Raw genomic sequence first — 21,552 nt, forward strand, 5'->3', positions numbered from 1 at the left:
TTGTCTATCCATCAAATCAGCTTTAGTCACTGGTACTTTTGCAGCCACTGTTATATATATAGGATAAACACACATCTATACGTATGCTCATATATTTATACATAAATATATAGACACAGTAGATGCATGTCTATACTCACATATATAAGTATATATGTATACACATGTAAATATATATATATATATATATATATATAAAATGGGATACGAATAGGAAGAAAAGAAATGTAACAATTGTCTGCCTTCTAGAAACCTATAGTTTAATTGAAGATACAAGATATGATATACAGAATAATTGCACTATAGTACTTTGATCTATTTGTTATTCAGCCTACTTTGATTTGGGTCCTGCCCCACATGTCATTGACACAAGTCTATCTGCGTTTGTAGTCAGATATGATGTTCTTTTTAAAGTTCTCTTTAAAATTTTTATCATTGCAACAGTTAACTGATCTGCAACATTTGACCTCATCATTCTCTCCTATTTCCTTCATCTCTCTGGACATTCTCAGTCTTCTCCATGACCTTTTTGCCCTTTGCTGGTCTGTCAAAAGGTGATGCTCCCCAGAAGTCTATTCCTGTAACTTTTCATTCTATGGGTGATTTCACCTGTACCCATGTTTTTATCATCACGTAGATGTCGATGACTCTGAAATCCAGCCTAAACCTCTATCCTGAACTCAGATGTTTGTATACAACCACCTACAATAAATATCCACTTGATTCTCTTACACTGCTTCAAGGTCATCATGTCCACATTGAATTTATAATTTTCTTACCCCTTCATCTCTTATAATGAATCCCCATGAAATACTGTCAATAATAACTCCCAAATAACTTTTCAATTGAATCTTTTTTCTTGATAGGGACCCCTTACTTGCTAGTCTGGTTTCTCTAACAGCCTTTTAAGTGATCTTCCTCTTTTCAAAATTCTCTCCAAATAATTCCTGCATGGATGAGTCCAAAATTTGTCTGATTTAGTCCTTCCTTTTGAACATTCTTCAATTTCTTCTAACACCTTCAGTTAAAGCCCTAAATTCCTGAGCATGGCATGAAAAACATTTTATATCTGCCCTCTGCCCACCTATCTAGCCCCATATAGCTACCCCTCCTTTTCTCTCCTTTTATGGGTAGCTGTGGATGCCCTTAGGACTTGGCTCAGGTGTCGCTTCCTCAAGGGAGTTTCCTTTGATGTTTTTCTTGTATGCTCTCATAGCACCTGAGAGTTGCCTCTTTCAACTTGGCCACACTGCTTCAGTCCATTGCATTGTACTCATTGGTTTTGCATGTTTATCTTTCCCACTGCGTTTGGGAGCTATTGGAAGGCAAAGACTATTTCTCATTTGTCTTTGTGTCATCAGTATGGAGCAAATGTCTGGTAGGTAACAAATGTCCGGTGCACAACAAAAGTTTTGTTCATGACTGACTTAGAGGGTAAATAGTGCTAAATCTGTTAGGAATTGCATTTGGGAAAGGGAGATGAAATTTTCTTTTTTCCCACCCCAACAAAACTCCAGTGGATTAGACTAGTGAGTGTTTTATTTCTCTTTCATCTAGAAAACTTGATAGGTTTTTGGCAAGAGTTGGCCGGGCAGCTCCACAATGATCAGATCTAGGATCTTCAGGTTTTCTCCTCAGAGATGAGCACGTGGTTTTTATACTCAAGGTCATTCTATGATCCAGGATGACTATTGGATTTCCAGCCTTTATGTCTGCAGTTGAAGCAAGAAGAAAAAAGAAGTGGAATGAGGTCAAAACAGAGTAATATCCACCTGAGTCAAGCCCCTTTAAAGAACTTTCTTGATGGCCTCTCTCCACTTCTTATTCTTAATTCTCATTGGCTGCCTCATCTGCAAGGCAGGTCAGGAAACATAATTTTTTAGGTGGGCATATTTGCTTTTCGAATAAAGTGAGTATCTGTTAGTAGAGAAGAAGGAAAAGTAGATTTTTAGTAGGCAAATTTTAATACTAGGACAAGTGCCAAAATTAATTGTACCAATGACCAATTCTATAGGAGTTTTGAAAATAACCTAATAGTTGAAGTGTCATCACAGGAAGGAGGGTAAGAGTGTCTGTAAATGAGCTCTGAGAAATGGGTAAGATTGGAGCAGACTTTAGCACAAAATGGCATTTCAGAGCAGGAAAACACTATGAATAAGGATTAGAATTAAAGATGAAGGGTGGTAGGTTTGCGATATTTATTGTTTGCTATTGGTCTTTACCAGACTGAATTCCTTGAGGTAGAGACTGAATCTTCACCATTACAGTTCTCCGGTATGTAACACAGCGCCTGACACCTAGCAGGTGCTCAGTCATTTCTGTTCCAGAATTGATGTTGTGGATGGAGTAGAGAACACGTTTAGAGAAACTTTTTGAACACGCAGAACAAGTTGGACTTAATTCCATGCATGACTGGAGGCACTGGAAAATTTTGAGAGGAATGACGTGACGAAAATATTTCCAAAGGACCAATTTTATGATAAAGGTGCTGGAGAGGGCCCTAGGGAATAGTTCAGAAGTTCAATTTGAAGAAGTAAGGAATTTAAATAGAAGGGATACAGTAGACAAGCAAAAACAAGGAGCGTTAAAGAGATTCGCTGATGGTAATTGTTACCCTTGTCCCTAATACAACCTTTTCCCTTTCTCGCTTAATTTTTTTTATCGTTATCACCTTCTAATTTACTTAAGTTTTAAAATAGTATGTCTTTTGGGACAATAGGAAGTATTGTGAATTGGTGTGTTGGATTTACGATGTTGGCAGAACATCCAAGTTAGACTGGGATTGAGAAATAAGTTCAGAGCTGGAGATACAGATTCAAGAATTACTAGTATAGAGTTGTTTACTGAAGTTGTAAAGTAGGGGCAGCTCCACAAGGAAGATAATGTACAGTGCTAGAAACAGAAGGCAAAAGAATAGGTAAGAAAGAAAAGATTTCAGATGATAATGATCAAAGATGTTTGCAACTGTAAAACATTCTTCAAGAAGAAATACATCTTGAGTTAAAGCCAATATACAGCTCTCTGCCCTTCCTCTCCCTTCTCCTCAGCCAGGGGAAGCATGTTTGGATAACCCAGGATAGACTCTTGGTCAGGGGTGGGAATGGGACGAGATTTTAATTTTTATTTTTATGGTTTGGATCCCAGTTTTTTAATATATGTTTATTACTCATTAAAATGAATTAAATTTTAAAATAAATAAAAGGTGTTGTTGATTTTGTAGCCCTGGGTACTGCCAGAAGAAGTTCTTTCGATGATCAAAGCCGTGGGTTTTTGAGCTATTGTCTTGCAGTAACCAGACTTCTGAGAATGATCTGGTCTGAGTGAGAGATTGTGGCTCTATAGAATCAATTTCTCTTAACTTTTTCATTCTTTTATTTGCTTCTGGAAATTGTTTTTTCCCTAACTCTTCCCATCAACTATTTCCTTGGTGAGGTGTGTGGTAGCGAAGAAGGGTTTCCTGGGCTGTTCTCACTCTGGTGGAGCATGCAGCAATGACACTTTTGGGTAGTTTTCTCTCACATCTTATGGGCCACAATGTAACTTAATGGCTCTATGCGCTTAGTGTTTTAACTGGTAAAACTCCAATTGGTATGTAAGCATGTGTGTGTGTGTATGTATGTATCTATCTCTCTATCATCTGTCTATCAACCATTTATACTGATAAAACTATTGTTTTCCAATTCAGCTGACTTCTTTAAGTGACAGGAGTTACTAGTTCCTAGAAAGTCTGTTGCTAGCCTTGTAAAACTTAAATTTCTCATGTGGCTCTGGTCTGCGTGAAGAAAATCCATAAGGCAATGTTGTGGATAAGACAGATTCAGAGGAGGGGAGTTTCTTCCAAGATGGCGCCGTGAGTAGTCCTCTTTGTCTCTCGCCCTTCGAGTCTACAATTATTTGGACACTTATCGCTTGACAAAGGATATCCAGACAGCATCTCAGGACGTCTGAGACACCCACGCGACTATACATCGGAAGGCGGACGGACTTTCCTCCGGGAGGATGTGGAAATAGGTGAAAACTCTCCGACCCCGACGGGCAGCCTAGTACCCGCAAGCGGCTTTCTTCCAACGGACGCCCCCAGAGGATCCACACACATCTAGGGCAGGAGCGAGAACACAACAGAGGAGCGACGGTGGAAACAGGTGACCAGAACCCTACTTAAACCCCCCGCAATTACTCCTAAACGCAGAGGGAAACTTTGGAGTTGCACACCTGAGCCCGCGGGGAGAGTCTCTCCCCGCCATTGGCGGGGAGACCCGGCCTGGTGCTCGGGGCGCCCGGAGGGTCCCAGAGAGAGACACGGTGGGCACGGAGATCTCCCAGCTGCCGTTGCCCGCCCCGTGGGACTAGGGATTGCCGGAGATCTCGGAGAGGACCGGGGCGGGGGATCTTTCAAAGGCGGGTCCGGCGACCCGGTGGGGAAGCGCCGGAGCTCCGCCAGGCAGCAGACAAAACTCTCTGTCTGCCGGTAGCAGAGGGGCCACGCTGAGCATTCAGAGCTCCCGGCAGAGGCCCGGACAGAAGCCCAGAGGGCGGGGCGACCCCCAGCTGCCGTTGCCCGCCCCGTGGGACTAGGGATTGCCGGAGATCTCGGAGAGGACCGGGGCGGGGGAACTTTCAAAGGCGGGTCCGGCGATCCGGTGGAGAAGCGCCGGAGCTCCGCCCGGGCAGCAGACAAAACTCTCTGTCTGCCGGTAGCAGAGGGGCCACGCTGAGCATTCAGAGCTCCCGGCAGAGGCCCGGAGAGAAGCCCAGAGGGCGGGGCGACCCCCAGCTGCCGTTGCCCGCCCCGTGGGACTAGGGATTGCCGGAGATCTCGGAGAGGACCGGGGAGGGGGATCTTTCAAAGGCGGGTCCGGCGACCCGGTGGGGAAGCGCCGGAGCTCCGCCAGGCAGCAGACAAAACTCTCTGTCTGCCGGTAGCAGAGGGGCCACGCTGAGCATTCAGAGCTCCCGGCAGAGGCCCGGACAGAAGCCCAGAGGGCGGGGCGACCCCCAGCTGCCGTTGCCCGCCCCGTGGGACTAGGGATTGCCGGAGATCTCGGAGAGGACCGGGGCGGGGGAATTTTCAAAGGCCGGATCGGCGACCCGGAGGGGAAGTGCCGGAGCTCCCCCAGGCAGCAGACAAATCTCTCTGTCTGTCGGTAGCAGAGGGGCCACGCTGAGCACTCAGGGCTCCCGGCAGAAGCCCGGACAGAAGCCCAGAGGGCGGGGCGACCCCCAGCTGCCGTTGCCCGCCCCGTGGGACTAGGGATTGCCGGAGATCTCGGAGAGGACCGGGGCGGGGGAACTTTCAAAGGCGGATCCGGCGATCCGGTGGAGAAGCGCCGGAGCTCCGCCCGGGCAGCAGACAAAACTCTCTGTCTGCCGGTAGCAGAGGGGCCACGCTGAGCATTCAGAGCTCCCGGCAGAGGCCCGGAGAGAAGCCCAGAGGGCGGGGCGACCCCCAGCTGCCGTTGCCCACCAGGTGAGGCTAGGGATTGCCGGAGATCTCGGAGAGGACTGGGGCTGGAGAGAGTTCCAGAGACCCAGCTTAGTAGCCTAGGGGGAAACCCTACAGGCTCACAGAAGCCTTAGGGATAGCCTCTGCACAGCACCAGTAGAAGGCACCCAGCCGCCAGCCACAAGGCTGGAAGACCCCAGGGCAAAAGCAGCATAGCTAGGTGTACTAACCACAGACTGTAGAAGATGCCAATAGCTCTCCTGCGACCCATAGAGGACAAGTGAGATTTGGTGGGTGCCGACAGCAACCGAGCGACAAATAAAAGTGATCCCACCCCTGGCCGCTGGAAAAGCCCATAACACCGTTGCAGACCCCAGGGAGAGAGCGCATCTAGGTGGGCAACAACAGTAGGCACCTGCAGTCTGAAGCCCCCCGTGACGGCCCCCACGGCAGAGGAGGGAATCCAAAGGGCCACTGTGGCTACGAAGAGGGGCCCAGGCCCAGTTAGCAACTACGGACAGGGTTCCTGGTTGGTGAAGTATAAACAGCTGCTCCCCCCACCGCAGCAGCTGAAACAAGTGAAAGGAGCAACTAAACTCTATCTCCATGCGGAGGCACAAATCAACATCATCAAGCAATATGAAAAAATACATCAAATCTCCAGAACAGAAAGAAAGTAACAAATACACAGAAAACAATCCCAAAGAAAATGAGATATATAACCTAAATGATGATGACTTCAAAACAGCCATCATTAAAATACTCACTGAGTTAAGAGAGAATTCTGACCGACAACTCAACGAGTTCAGGAGCTATGTCACAAAAGAGTTTGATACGATAAAGAAGAACCAAACAGAAATACTGGAAATGAAGAACACAATAGAGGAGATTAAGAAAAATCTAGATGCTCTGAACAGTAGGGCCGATAATATGGAGGAAAGAATTAGCAATTTGGAAGATGGCAATATAGAATTGTTGCAGGCAGAGGAGGAGAGAGAAGCAAGACTTAAAAGAAATGAAGAAACTCTCCGAGAATTATCAGACACAATTAGGAGATGCAACGTAAGGATTATAGGTATACCAGAGGGAGAAGAGAAGGAGAAAGGGGCAGAAAGCCTATTCAAAGAAATAATGGCTGAGAACTTCCCAAATCTGGTGAGGGAGATGGATCTTCAGGTGACAGAAGCCAATAGATCTCCAAACTTTATCAATGCAAGAAGACCAACTCCACGGCATATAGTAGTGAAGCTAGCAAAAGTCAACGACAAGGAGAAAATATTAAGGACAGCCAGGCAAAAGAAACTAACCTACAAAGGAACCCCCATCAGGCTATCAGCAGATTTCTCAGCAGAAACTTTACAGGCTAGAAGAGAGTGGAATGATATATTCAATAATCTGAAGGACAAAAACCTACAGCCGAGAATTCTCTACCCAGCGAAAATATCCTTCAAATACGATGGAGAAATAAAAACTTTCCCAGATAAACAAAAATTAAGGGAGTTCATTGCCACAAAACCTCCTCTTCAGGAAATCCTCAGGAAAACCCTCATTCCTGAAAAATCCAAAAAAGGAAAGGGACTACAAAACCAAGAGCAGAGGAGATAAGTAGAAGGACAACAACAGAGAGTAGCAGCTCTACATCAGAACAGATTAAACCATGGAACGAGAAACAAAGGAAACTGAAGAAAACCGGAAAACAAGACACAAAATGGTAGTGGTAGGCCACCACGTCTCAATAATCACTCTAAATGTAAACGGATTGAACTCCCCAATCAAAAGACACAGAGTGGCAGGATGGATCAAAGAACAAGATCCAACAATATGCTGCCTCCAGGAAACACACCTCAGCCCCAAAGACAAACACAGACTCAGAGTGAAGGGATGGAGAACAATACTCCAAGCTAATAATGAACAAAAGAAAGCAGGTGTCGCTATACTAATATCAGACAAGGTAGATTTCAAAGCAAAACAGATAAAGAAAGACAAAGAGGGACAGTATATAATGATAAAAGGGACTCTCCACCAAGAAGACATAACACTTATAAATATATACGCACCCAACACAGGAGCACCAAAATTTGTAAAGCAACTCTTAATAGAACTAAAAGAAGACATCAACAACAATACAATAATAGTAGGGGACCTCAACACACCATTAACACCAATGGACAGAACATCCAGACAGAAAATCAACAAGGAAATAATAGAATTAAATGAAAAATTAGACCAGATGGACTTAATAGATATATATAGAACACTTCATCCAAAAACAGCAGGTTACACATTCTTCTCAAGTGCACATGGAACATTCTCAAGGATTGACCATATTTTGGGAACCAAAGCAAACATCAATAAATACAAGAGAGTTGAAATAATATCAAGCATCTTTTCTGATCATAACGCTATTAAACTAGAAATCAACTACAAGAAAAAAGCAGAGAAAGGTGCAAAAATGTGGAGACTAAACAACACGCTTCTCAACAAACAATGGATCATTGAAGAAATTAAAGAAGAAATCAAATATTATCTGGAGACAAATGAAAATGAGAACACGACATACCAAATCATTTGGGATGCAGCAAAAGCAGTCCTAAGAGGGAAATTCATCGCAATACAGGCTCACCTCACTAAACAAGAAAAAGCTCACGTAAGCAACCTCAAACGACACCTAACAGAACTAGAAAAAGAAGAACAAACAAGGCCCAGAGTCAGTAGAAGGAGGGAAATAATAAAAATAAGAGCAGAAATAAACGATATTGAAACAAAAAAGACAATAGAAAGGATCAATGAAACAAAGAGTTGGTTCTTCGAAAGAATTAACAAAATTGACAAACCCCTAGCCAGACTCACCAAGAAAAGAAGAGAGAAATCGCAAATTAATAAAATCAGGAATGACAGAGGAGAAATCACAACAGATACCAATGAAATACAAGAGATCATAAGAGAATACTATGAAAAACTATATGCCAACAAATTGAACAACCTGGAAGAAATGGACAAATTCCTAGACTCCTACAATCTCCCCAAACTGAATCAGGAAGAAATGGAGAATCTGAATAGACCAATCACAAGTAAGGAAATAGAAACGGTAATCAAAAACCTCCCCAAAAACAAGAGTCCAGGACCAGACGGCTTCTCTGGAGAATTCTACCAAACATTCAAAGAAGACTTAATACCTATTCTCCTCAAACTGTTCCAGAAAATTGAGAAAGATGGAGAACTCCCTAACACATTCTATGAAGCCAACATCACTCTGATCCCCAAACCTGACAAGGACAACACAAAGAAGGAGAACTACAGGCCGATATCACTGATGAACATAGATGCAAAAATCCTCAACAAAATTTTGGCAAACCGATTACAGCAATACATCAAAAAGATTATACACCATGATCAAGTGGGATTTATACCAGGGACACAGGGATGGTTCAACATCCGCAAGTCAATCAACGTGATACACTACATTAACAAAATGAAAACCAAAAACCACATGATCATCTCAATAGATGCAGAGAAAGCATTCGACAAGATCCAACACCCATTTATGATAAAAACCCTCAGTAAAATGGGTATAGAAGGAAAGTACCTTAACATAATAAAGGCCATATATGATAGACCCACAGCCAACATCATACTCAATGGACAAAAGCTGAAAGCCATCCCTCTGAGGACAGGAACAAGACAAGGGTGCCCACTTTCACCACTCCTATTCAACATAGTTCTGGAGGTGCTGGCCAGAGCAATTCGGCAGGAAAAAGAAATAAAAGGAATCCAAATAGGTAACGAAGAAGTAAAACTCTCGTTGTTTGCAGACGACATGATCTTATACATAGAAAACCCCAAAGAATCCACAGAAAAACTATTAGAAATAATCAACAACTACAGCAAAGTAGCAGGGTATAAAATTAACGTGCATAAATCAGTAGCATTTCTATACACTAACAATAAACTAACAGAAAAAGAACTCAAGAACTCTATCCCATTCACAATAGCAACGAAAAGAATAAAATACCTTGGGATAAACTTAACCAAGGAAGTGAAGGATCTATACAATGAAAACTACAAGACTCTCTTGAAAGAAATAGGCGATGACATAAAGAGATGGAAAGACATCCCTTGCACATGGATCGGAAGAATAAACATAGTTAAAATGTCCATACTACCTAAAGCAATATACAGATTCAATGCTATCCCAATCAGAATCCCAAGAACATTCTTCACAGAAATTGAACAAACAATCCTAAAATTCATATGGGGCAACAAAAGACCGCGAATTGCTAAAGCAATCCTGAGCAAGAAAAACAAAGCCGGCGGAATCACAATCCCCGATTTCAAAACATACTACAAAGCTACAGTGATCAAAACAGCATGGTACTGGTACAAAAACAGGTCCACAGATCAATGGAACAGAATTGAAAGCCCAGAGATAAAACCACACATCTATGGACAGCTAATCTTCGACAAAGGAGCAGAGGGCCTACAATGGAGAAAAGAAAGTCTCTTCAACAAATGGTGCTGGGAAAACTGGACAGCCACATGCAAAAGATTGAAAATTGACCATTCTTTTTCTCCACACACCAAAATAAACTCAAAATGGATCAAAGACCTAAAGATTAGGCCTGAGACAATAAGTCTTTTGGAAGAGAATATAGGCAGTACACTCTTTGACATCAGTTTCAAAAGAATCTTTTCGGACACTGTAACTCCTCAGTTGAGGGAAACAATAGAAAGAATAAACAAATGGGACTTCATCAGACTAAAGAGCTTCTTCAAGGCAAGGGAAAACAGGATTGAAACAAAAAAACAGCTCACTAATTGGGAAAAAATATTTACAAGCCACTTATCCGACAAAGGGTTAATCTCCATAATATACAAAGAACTCACACTGCTTAACAACAAAAAAACAAACAACCCGATCAAAAAATGGGCAGAGGACATGAACAGACATTTCTCAAAAGAAGATATAAATATGGCCAATAGACACATGAAAAGATGTTCATCATCGCTAATCATCAGGGAAATGCAAATCAAAACTACACTAAGATATCACCTTACCCCCGTTAGATTGGCAAAAACATCCAAAACCAAGAACGACAAATGTTGGAGGGGTTGTGGAGAAAGAGGAACCCTCATACACTGTTGGTGGGAATGCAAACTGGTACAGCCACTATGGAAAACAGTATGGAGATTTCTCAAAAAGTTAAAAATAGAAATACCCTATGACCCAGCCATTCCATTACTGGGTATCTATCCTAAGAACCTGATATCAGATATCTCAAGAGTCCGTTGCACCCCTATGTTCATTGCAGCATTATTTACAATAGCCAAGACGTGGAACCAGCCTACATGCCCAGAAACTAATGATTGGATAAAGAAGATGTGGTATATATACACAATGGAATACTACTCAGCCATAAAAAAAGACGAAATTGGCCCATTCACAACAATGTGGATGGACCTCGAGGGTATTATGTTAAGCGAAATAAGTCAGTCAGAGAAAGACGAACTCTATATGACTCCACTCATAGGTGGAAATTAGTATATTGAGAAGGAGATCTGATTGGTGGTTACCAGGGAAAAGGGGGGGTGGGGGGAGGGTACGGAGGGGGAAGTGGTGTACCCACAACATGACTAACAAAAATGTACAACTGAAATCTCACAAGGTTGTAATCTATCATAACATTAATAAAAAAATAAAATAAAATAAAAAACAAAAAAAAAAAAAAAAAAAAAAAAAAAAGACAGATTCAGAGGAAATGAGGTGGGCAGATGACTACTGTCCTAGTGACTACTTAAGTGATGCTCCTATGACAGGAAAGTGGTCTTTTTTAAAACCAATAAAAGCAATTGAGAAAAGGAATTTTTTAGAAATGTGTGATTAAGGACCACATTTAGTAACTAGCTATGGAGCTGAGAAGACTAGAAATAAGGACAACACTGGCAAAAGAAGGACCCAAAGGATTTGAACATATAGCAAATTCAAGTCAACAAATATTTATTGAAAATTTATTTTGTTTCGTATCTTGATGAGAAAAAATAACATGTCTTTAGGAGAAACTTGCACACAGAAGCTTAGAGACAAAGTCTTTAGGACTATTTTGTTAAGGATTTCTGGTCTCTTCAGATGGAGTTTGTCCTTGAAAGAGAAACCGAAGTGCAGAGCTGGGACTGCCATCACCTTAGGGGTTTTTTTTTCATAAGTAATGTTTTGTTAGTCTCACTAACTTTAGGCATAAATCTTGGTATAGTAATGCTTATTCTTGGGGACTGGTTAACTCTTTTAGTCATGGTCTAAAGAGGGAAGAATTTTGTGCTATTTTATTCCCAATAAGGATAAAAATTTAAGCTGAAATTTAAGCTAATCGTGGATGTCCCCAAGGCAGTTTGCCTATACACTTTATTGATTTTGCCTAGTAAATAGATCAGGTAACGTATCATCTGTAAATTATTCATAACTGATTGGAGTAAACTTGTGAATCTTTTTTGAACTGGAATTGGATCACATCAAAAATTACATTAAACAAGAATCCTTTAGGTTGTGCTCCAGAAACTTAATTGTACTATAAGGTTTTGCAAAGAAGACATCTGCAATTCTACAATTCTAATTTCTATCTGTAATATTTCATAAAGTAGACTTCTGAAATTTAGAGATTACAATAATTACCTCTGGACATCTCTGTATATTTCCCTTCTAGACTTAGTGCATTTTACAACTTCTACTTAATAAAAGGTCTTTCTCTCCTCATCTGGTAAGTAGCCTGCCACAGGATTTCCAAAAGCAAGTTCCAGGCAGAACTTTATTTGCTTTCTACCTTTGTTTACATTCTGACCCCAGTTTTATTTGCAGAAATTATTTATTAAGCTCTTTTTTCCCCATCTTGCTTGTGAAGCAACTCTTGCGTCTGTAAGCCATAGAGTAGTGTTCTCATCATGCATATATTTAGCACCCTAATCTCTGCAACCAGTTTTAGCTGCTTGTTAGACTTTTCTTGACATTTTCTTGTATGCTTTTTGACATCTGCTTGCAAACTCCTGCAGCCTTTTCAATCCTGATATTCACTTGTTTCATCTGATGTTGTTATCATTCTCCTTAGATATGCAGATGTGTTGCTTTCCTTCGAGTCCTGCCCCTTCAGTCTTGCTAGAAGACTGTTTTGGAGACCCACCCCCATTGGTTGTTGATTTGTTTCTTTGCTTGTTTATAGTTATACTGTTTTTTCCCTCAGACCTCTAGTATCATACTCTTCCTTTGAGAACTGATTGCCTTCAATTGACTCTTTAATTCAATTCATTTGAAAACACACACACGCAAAAACTGTGCAATAGACAATATTTCAAAGAAGGTAGTATTTAATATCAGCTTTTCCAATGACTCCAACAATATTCATTGCTAAACTCTATTTCACAAGAGCTTGAAAACCCTCATGAAATGAACACTTGTCAAAAATGATTTTATAAACTTAAGTAATTAGCAACCTAAGGTGCTGTCTCATCACATGGCATCACTTTGTGTCAACAATCATCCTTTCTGATCATCAAAGCTGAATTAATCGTTTATTTGCCTCTAATATCATGTAGATCTATGACATTATCTGAGTGTTTAGTAATGAACCTGAGTATGGTGTAGTGCTTTCTTCAGATCTTTGAATATTTCAAAAGGCAGAATCTTTTGTTTCTCTGGAAATGTGCCGCACTTGTAATGTAATTTATATCGTTGGGAAAGATGCCTGCAAGGATGCAAGCACACAGCACCCATGATTTCAGGTAAGCCACAACAGGTCTTGAGACCCTGAAATAGCCCACAAAGTGGCTCAGAGTCTTGAAAGTTTAGATCTAATGCTATATTTCTAATTTTTGAAATAAAATCTCTCAGTTCTATGTTTCAATTTTCAGAAGACATTTTGGTAGTAGTTAATTGGTAAAAATCTGTCAGTGCTGAAGGTGAAGCAGTAAGGAACTCAGTTTTCATCGATGCTGAGTGGTGCGATGTCTCACACATAATATTTAAATCAGTTGCTTAACCTCCCTTGTATATTTAATGCAAGACAAACTACCAACACAGCATTTTAGAGCAGCTAGGTAACTTTATAATTGGATTGAGTTTAAATGAGCAGCAATATGTTTCTTTCAGTAACCTTAAAAAAATAGCTGTGTACATGATCTTGTCCCTATTCAAGTCACAAATAAAAACTAGCATGAGATATTTGAGTTTTATTTTTGGTATCACACATTGGATTACAGGGGTGGTCTGAATTATTGAAAGATTCAAAAAATTCTAAGCAATTCAGTCTTAAAAATACACTGTCCTATAACCATGATAAAATCTTTCTTAAGGAAAGTTAAATAGTATTTCTCTTATTTATCAGACTTTGAATATTTTCTTTACTATCCTGGATGGAAGAAAAACAAAAACAAAAAAAGGCATAGGTTTCTGGAAGAATTGATGTCTCTCTGGCTCTTTAAACATTGAGCTAAGCACATGAGTTATTGAGGTGAAATAAGTTGCTTTCAACAGTTGTTAATATATCATTAATAATCATACATGCAATAAATAATAACACATGAGTTATTTCCTAAGAGATATACGACTGCAAATTGCAGTAACAAATCACAGCGTGTGTAAAGAATGCTCATTACTCTAGTGTGTACAGAAGCTGTTTTAACAACTGTATTCTTTATGGTGAAGCTCACCCTAATTAGCCTTGCAGATTCCTTGGGGAATGTGTGCGGAATGTTTGACATTGTGATGCTCCAGCTAAAGTGGGGGAGGAGGATATCATTTCTGTACCAAGAAAGCATCAGGCCACAAGCCTGGCTTTCTATTCAGTCACTTGTATTAATATATGCATTGCGGTGAAAGTAAATAGCCGTTTGAAACAAGTAGATAATAAGGGTGTTTGGAATTAAATGACTAATTAAATCAATATTAAACATGTAAGCTAGACGGCAATGTGGACTAACATTTTTTTCTCAATGATGCCCCTTTCAATACAAAAGGTGCATAAACCAGCCACATGTCTGGATGTTCTTGAACACTAAGACTTGTAGCCACAAACGTAGGAGGAACACGCTTCCTGGTCTCTATTGCGTTTGAAAGCTAAGTGGACTATAAATTTTTTTTAGAGAAAAAACAAGGTTGAGGCACACAAAAAAGCAGCATGTTTTTTTCCCCTTTCAGTGAAACATTATATGCGGATTCTGCTGCTCTGTTAGCTTATAGCTTGTTACTAAATCAGACCTTTCCTGCAGTGAAAAAAATTGCATCTTTTCGTTGTAATCCTTGACAGCTTAAAGTTTAATGGAGGCAGCTTTTTTTTAAAGGTATATAATGGGTTGACACCATGGAAGGCTGCTGAGAGCTCACAAACTCAGAAATAGCATGAAATGCAATAAGAACAGGCTCTTGCTGGTTTTTTTAAAATCATAATTTCCTATTCTTGATAGAGAAAGCAAGTGAAGGAAACAGCTTTTTATTTTCTTAAGGTAAGTTGTTTGTCTCATCCCAATCAGATGATTTTCTTCTACCCTGAAGTGTTTCAAAGTGGGGATTCGTTCAAAAGGTAAGAGTGAGGTAACACAGCCATTAATAAAGAGAAAATACATGTCTGCCTGAAAGTAAGAAGTAGAATATGAATTTCCAAGATGGGAACTCAAGGAAAAGGATGAGTTTCCCCTCTTTTGGAGAGAAGAAGCAGGCAAGAGTAAACCATCACCAGATGACAATAACGCCCTGCTTGACACCCAAAGGTCATGCTTGGTTACATTTCAATTTAGATTCCAGAACACCATCTTCAGATAACACGTGTTTGGGAGTGTGGCTGAGAAGGGTTCAGAGATTACACCTGCAGCAGGCTCTAAAACAATCTTGACAGTTGGCACCAGGATTCCTCCTGGGTTGAGATAATGCTTTGGTTTATCTTGGTTTGGTTCTTCTCGGTTTAGGATAACTTTGATAAATGCTTAGAATGATACAGGGGGCTGGGGTGGTAAGTCAAACTTTAAGGGAATATGATGGCTAGAGATAAAAAACCAAAAAGACAGGTAACCACTTTATATAACAAGGAATAGGAATATGAGGAGCTAAAAGAAAGAAGGGACTAGAGGAAGTAAAGAGGATAGCTCAAAAATATTACATGGCACAAAATTTCTCTTCTTTTACAAAGAAAGCTGGTTACAATATAAAGCCTGCTTCTCTACAACAGCCACTAAAATTTGCCACATACACATAAAATTCCTTGCATGGGTACTATTTAATGGAAAATAAGGAAGGAAGAAATGGAAATGTTCCTTGAATGAATCGATATGGAGCAAAGAGAAGGAAGCATTCATAGAGGTGCTAGATAATAAGATGTAGAGTATTCAGTTAGTGAGAAGTGGCCCTGTAATGGAGGACGCGAGAAGTAGAAAAATATCTGGAAGTGAGCCAGAAGCAATCTGCTGTCGACATGCTTACTTTACACGTCCTTTGGAGAAGAGTGTTTACGTTTATCAGAGAGTCTTGTTTTACATTGTTCTATGATACCTTCTGAGACCTTTCTCAGGATTCCATTCAGTTCAGTGCAAGAGTGACACCCTACGGTGTGGCAAAATTTATGATTATGGAAATACTAATAATATCAATGTTTTTCTGCTTTTTCTCCCCAAATCCCCCAAGAACATAGTTGTATATTTTAGTTGTGGGTCCTTCTAGTTGTGGTATGTGGGATGCCGCCTCAACGTGGCCTAGTGAGCAGTGCCATGTCTGCGCCCAGGATCCGAACCAGCGAAACCCTGGGCTGCCGAAGCAGAGCGCGCAAACTTAACCACTTGGCCATGGAGCTGGCCCCTCAGATTTTAATGTTAGTTTTGAGAATAAATTGCAATGCTAGTTCTCAGGTTGAGTGATTAGTCTTTACAGAACAGTTCGGATGGTGCTTGTGCTTAAGTGTTCAAATAAGTAAATTTAAAATACTATGCATCAGAGAATTTTTAGAAAATAGCCTAGGAAAAGCAAATGAGAAAACTAAAATTTACAGTAGAAGGTAATTGGAATGTATTATAAGATACTTTTCTAAGCATATGCTCCCAATATTTTTAAAGACTTTTAATTTATTTAATAAACCTTTATTGAGAACATACTATGAACCAAACAGTAAACAGTATTCTAAATACATATAGGTACTCAAGTTCTTGACTTTGATTACCCAAAATTTGAATTTTCAGATTTAAACCATATTTTTGTTATCTTCTTTTAAAGTATCTATGACAAAGTCTGGGGTATTAAATCTTCAAAACATGGGTTAGTAGATATAAATCAAGTGCTAAACTAAATTTTGATTTAGAAATTTATGCTCTTCATTTCTTATCTACATCTCTATTGAATGCTGAAGATTTGTGTTTAAAAATATAGTTCAATATCTTTTAAAATGATCATAGTATTGAAAGAAATTTTGAGGGGACGCCTGGACCTCTAATTTATGATATGCAAATGTAAATTGATAGTACACAAAAATGTGCTGAGCACTGTCAGTGTTCAAAGTACTCTACTAGCACTGGGTGTGATAGAATGTTGAAAACGACATGGACTTCGAACTTAATTTACAATTCAGTGGAAGAAATCATTCATTTAAGTGGATTATACTGTAAGGCAGGAAGTAAGAAGTATTTCAAGAAGCTAAGAAAGGGGTACATCAGGCAAGGGAGATTACTTCCAATTCTTGTGAAGGCTTCCTTGAGCTGTGCTAGACCCTGTGCTAGAATCTAGCCGTGCTAGATACTATGTGGATGTGGAGGGATGTGATAAAGATGCTTTAAACGTATCCAGAGTGTGTGGAGAAAGGCAAGCAGATGGAAATCATGGTGCATTTACAGGGAAAAGTAGGCAGGCACTTCATGAGGATGTTGAATCCTTGATGGGAAGTGATGGGCAAGAAGATTAGGAAGATGGGGGCTGGCCGGGTGGTGCAGCAGCTAAATTTGCACGTTCTGCTTCAGCGGCCCAGCATTCGTCAGTTTGGATCCCGGGTGCAGACCTATGCACCACTTGGCAAGCCATGCTGTGGCAGGCATCCCATGTATAAAGTTGAGGAAGATGGGCATGGATGTTAGCTCAGGGCCAGTCTTCCTCAGCAAAAAAAGAGAGGAGGGTTGGTGGTAGATGTTAGCTCAGGGCTAATTTTCCTTAAAAAAAAAAAATTGGGAAGATGGACCAAGTAATGAATGTTCAGCTGACGAATTTGAACTGTATTTGGTAGGACTTGGAGAGTCCTTGCAAGTTCATGAGCAGAGTAAGCAATGTTAAAGCTACACTTTAGAAGGGTTAATTTGGCAGTAGTGTGTAGGAAATTGAAATGAGGCGGTTTATTGATTTATTTATGAAGGATTTCTAGTGGCACAGATTCTTCACACTTTTGACATAATCCATTTTGATTGATTCTACATTGAGTTGAGAACCAACCAAATATTCACATTCAAAAAAGTTTTTGTTACTTTAAAAAGCACTATCTTTTGGGAATTAGGGGTTTATGTTTCACTAGCATGAAGAACAGCTGATAGGAGAGCAAGCTCTTCTCCTTTTTTTGCTGAGGAAGATTCACTTGAACTAACATCCATTACCAATCTTCCTCTTTTTGTATGTGAGCTGCCATAGCATGGCCACTAACAGGCAAGTGGTGTAGGTCTGTGCCCGGGGACCAACCGAGGCCGCTGAAGTGGAGTGTGCTGAAATTAACCACTAGGCCAAGGGGGCTGGCCCAAGCCCTTCTTTAAAAACTTGTTATTACTATTTAAAGCATATTTAGTAAGAGATAAATAGGAATGATTAAATAGGACACTAAAGCCACCATTTCTTGGGGGTGTCTAGGTGTCAGTGATTATGGTAAGCACATTGCATGAATTATCACATTTAACCTTCAAAAACACCCCAGGAGGCAAGCAGGTTATTATTCTTATATTATGGATTTGGAACTCTAAGGCTTTGATAAGGCAGGTGAAAGAGACCAGCTTACAACTACATATCTACCTCAAAATGGCATATTGGTAGAAATCCATAGGTGTGCATTGAATAGGGACCACTAATGAAATAATTAGTGCAGGAAAAAATAATACAAATGCAAGATACAGATAACAGTAATACCTGTGATTTATTGAGCACCAGCTCTCCCAGTGCGCCAGGTGAGTTGCAGATATTGTCCCTGGACTGCTAAGTTAGACTTGAGGCCCGTTGTCACATCTGTAGTATGACCAAGAATCAGCAAGATAGGGCTGCTTTTCAGGGGGAAATGGACAAATGGGACAAGGAATATTAGGATGTGTGAGTTCTAAATAGGAAGCCTTCTACTTGGTGTTATTTTAGTCAGGCCTTTAGTATGTCCCATTTTGAGGGCAGAAAATAAGCAGAATGTGGAGAAACAAGAGAGGGTTTTGAGAGGAAGAACCAAGTGATCAAGAAGGCAGAAAATATTTGCTTTGAGAAGCGGGAGGACTGTGACTCAGTATTACCACCTTTCCTGCTCCTTTTATTACTTGTTCACTGTGTAACTTTGGGCCACATTGTTTATCTTTTGGATCTCAATTTCACATCTATGAAACAAGGGCGCAGTTAGAGGTCTCTTGGAGTAAATGTAAATGTTAGTGAAGGATGGGCAGAATTGCGGTGGGAAGGGAATTTTTCTGCTAAAGGAATGATGCATGCAAAGAGCATAGAGGAGCAGGCAGGCATGGAACATTCAGGGGACTGCAAGTAGGTAATTTGGTATGGCAGGCGTGAGTGGTGAATGTTAGGGAATTTTGAGAAAAGAGGACAAAGAGATAGCACTTAAAGCAGAAACTGAGAGGGGCCTGCCTGGTGGTGCAGCGGTTAAGTTCGCGTGTTCCACTTGGCAGCCTGAGGTTCGCCAGTTCGGATCCCAGGTGCAGACATGGCGCCACTTGGCACACCATGCTGTGGTAGGCGTCCCACATATAAAGTAGAGGAAGATGGGCATGGATGTTAGCTCAGGGCCAGTCTTCCTCAGCAAAAAAGAGGAGGATTGGCAGCAGTTAGCTCAGGGCTAATCTTCCTCAAAAAAAAAAAAGAAGAAGAAGAAATTAAGAGAGTCCATCTGTAACAGTGGTTAGGAGCATGGTCTTAGGAACCAAATGGTCTGGATTCAAATTCTCCTTTACTGTTTATTTGTTGAATGATGTTGGGCAAGTTGCTGAATGTCTCTTAAACTTCATTTCTTCATTTGTAACATAGGCACAGTAATGTCCTAGCTCTAGCACCATTGTGAGGATTAACTAAGGTAGTGCTGTTGAAGGAAGAGGCCGTCACTCAATATCTAAAATGAAAGGCTGAACTTACTGCTTGGCAAGCAAAGGAGAATGGTCCTCATAAAACATACTCTCTCGGAACAAACTATTAGGGTTTGAGGAAGTGTGGGGCTCTGGGATTGGCATACTTTCAGAGGTTGAAGTGTTCAGCCACTTAGGGGTGGCTACTGCTGTGTGGTTCTTCCGCATGGCTGACTCTTAGAAGCAGGGTCACTGGAGTGAGGCTGCTGCTGACTGGGACCATCACAGATTGGCTGGCTCTCAGCAGTGTGGTTACTGATGACTAACAGCTCACCTAAGTGTCTGATAGACCAGGATGGGCTCAAAATTGGTTCTAGCATTTTCTTGCTACTATGACCAAAGAACAATCAGTCTTTTCCTTTCTTGAATATAGAATGTAAGATTATCATTTTATTCTCATTTCAAGTACTTAGAGTGGTGTCTCCGCATAAGTGTTATATTATTAATATTTCTATTTACTATTTGACTGAATTGAGAACTCCTTTTGTTCACATAATCATTATGGGGATTGTTTTTGTTGTGTTTTTTTTTTTCCCTGAAAGCAATGGAGATAATCTACTAAAGGATTTTTAACAGTGGAATGGCATGATTCAATTTGTCTTTAAAAAACAAAAACCATCTCTAACAGTATGGGTCAATGAGAAAAATATATACATAAAAATTATATTTTATCTCTCTGGGTTTATGTGTGTCAGAGTGTTCATCTCAGATGTATTGTCTATTGAGTTATAGTGATAAAAAATGAGGAAAAGGAAAAGAAATAAAAGTTACTTTATATAGCCCTGTGGCAAAAACACCTCCCTTACCAATTTTTACCAATAAAAATAACTCACTTTTGAAGTTCCAAGGGATTTTCACATTCAGGGGGTAAAAGGAAAATCAACTAATGCTCCAGTCTAAATTAAATGAAAATTCATTATACAAATTATTGTCGAATTTGAAACAGGTGTTCCTTTCCTACTTAGGGAGATAAGAAATGAGTAAACTACCACAGATTTGCTATTAATTCAAAGTGTTTTTAAAATGAAGAAAAAGTTAAATTCTTAGAGTTATACTTCTAAGTTTTCCTCTGCGGAGGTCCTCTTTAATAGAGAATTTATGGAACATCAGAAAGAAAAAAAGTAATCAAGAAAGAGATATATCATTTATGATATTTGGGTCTCCCAATATGGTTGGCCAAATGATCAGGGAATTGCAGCGCTACTGTTTCTAAAAGAAAATCTTGATTTATTAGTTGGAACCACCCAAATAATGGTATCTCTAGTGTCTGTGCGATTTTGGAAATGCCCAGTTCCACCCCCATAAAAGGCATATAGGGATTAAAAAATCCAAGACAGCTGCAGGTAGCCTCGCATCCTATTCCCTAAAAGAGGGAGCAGAAAAGACAAATATTACACCCAAATCTGTTGGTAGGAATCTGTCGTCACAAAACTGAGCTGTTTTCGTGTAACTGGAAGAATGCCCATGAGGTTTGAACAGAAACTGGCGTTCCTCTTTTATATTGTATTGACCTCACTTAGAAGAGATTCAAGGCATCAGTGTGTTCTTAAAAATCTCAAGCTGATCACTTAAAGTAACACAATTTGAAGTATAATTCTGTGCAAAAGGCTCACTAGTATACAATTGTATTTTCTTGCAACATGTTACTTCTGTAAGCATGTTCTTGCATCATATCCTGACGCTCTCATGATAGGATACAGAAAGGCCAATCTGAGGACAAGCATTGCCTGGAAGTAAAACATACTTAATGTCCAAGTCTGACTGCAATAAATAATCCTGGATCCAGTAAATCAGAT

This window comes from Equus caballus, chromosome 14 (genome assembly GCF_041296265.1).
Source record: "Equus caballus isolate H_3958 breed thoroughbred chromosome 14, TB-T2T, whole genome shotgun sequence".
Taxonomy (NCBI): domain Eukaryota; kingdom Metazoa; phylum Chordata; class Mammalia; order Perissodactyla; family Equidae; genus Equus; species Equus caballus.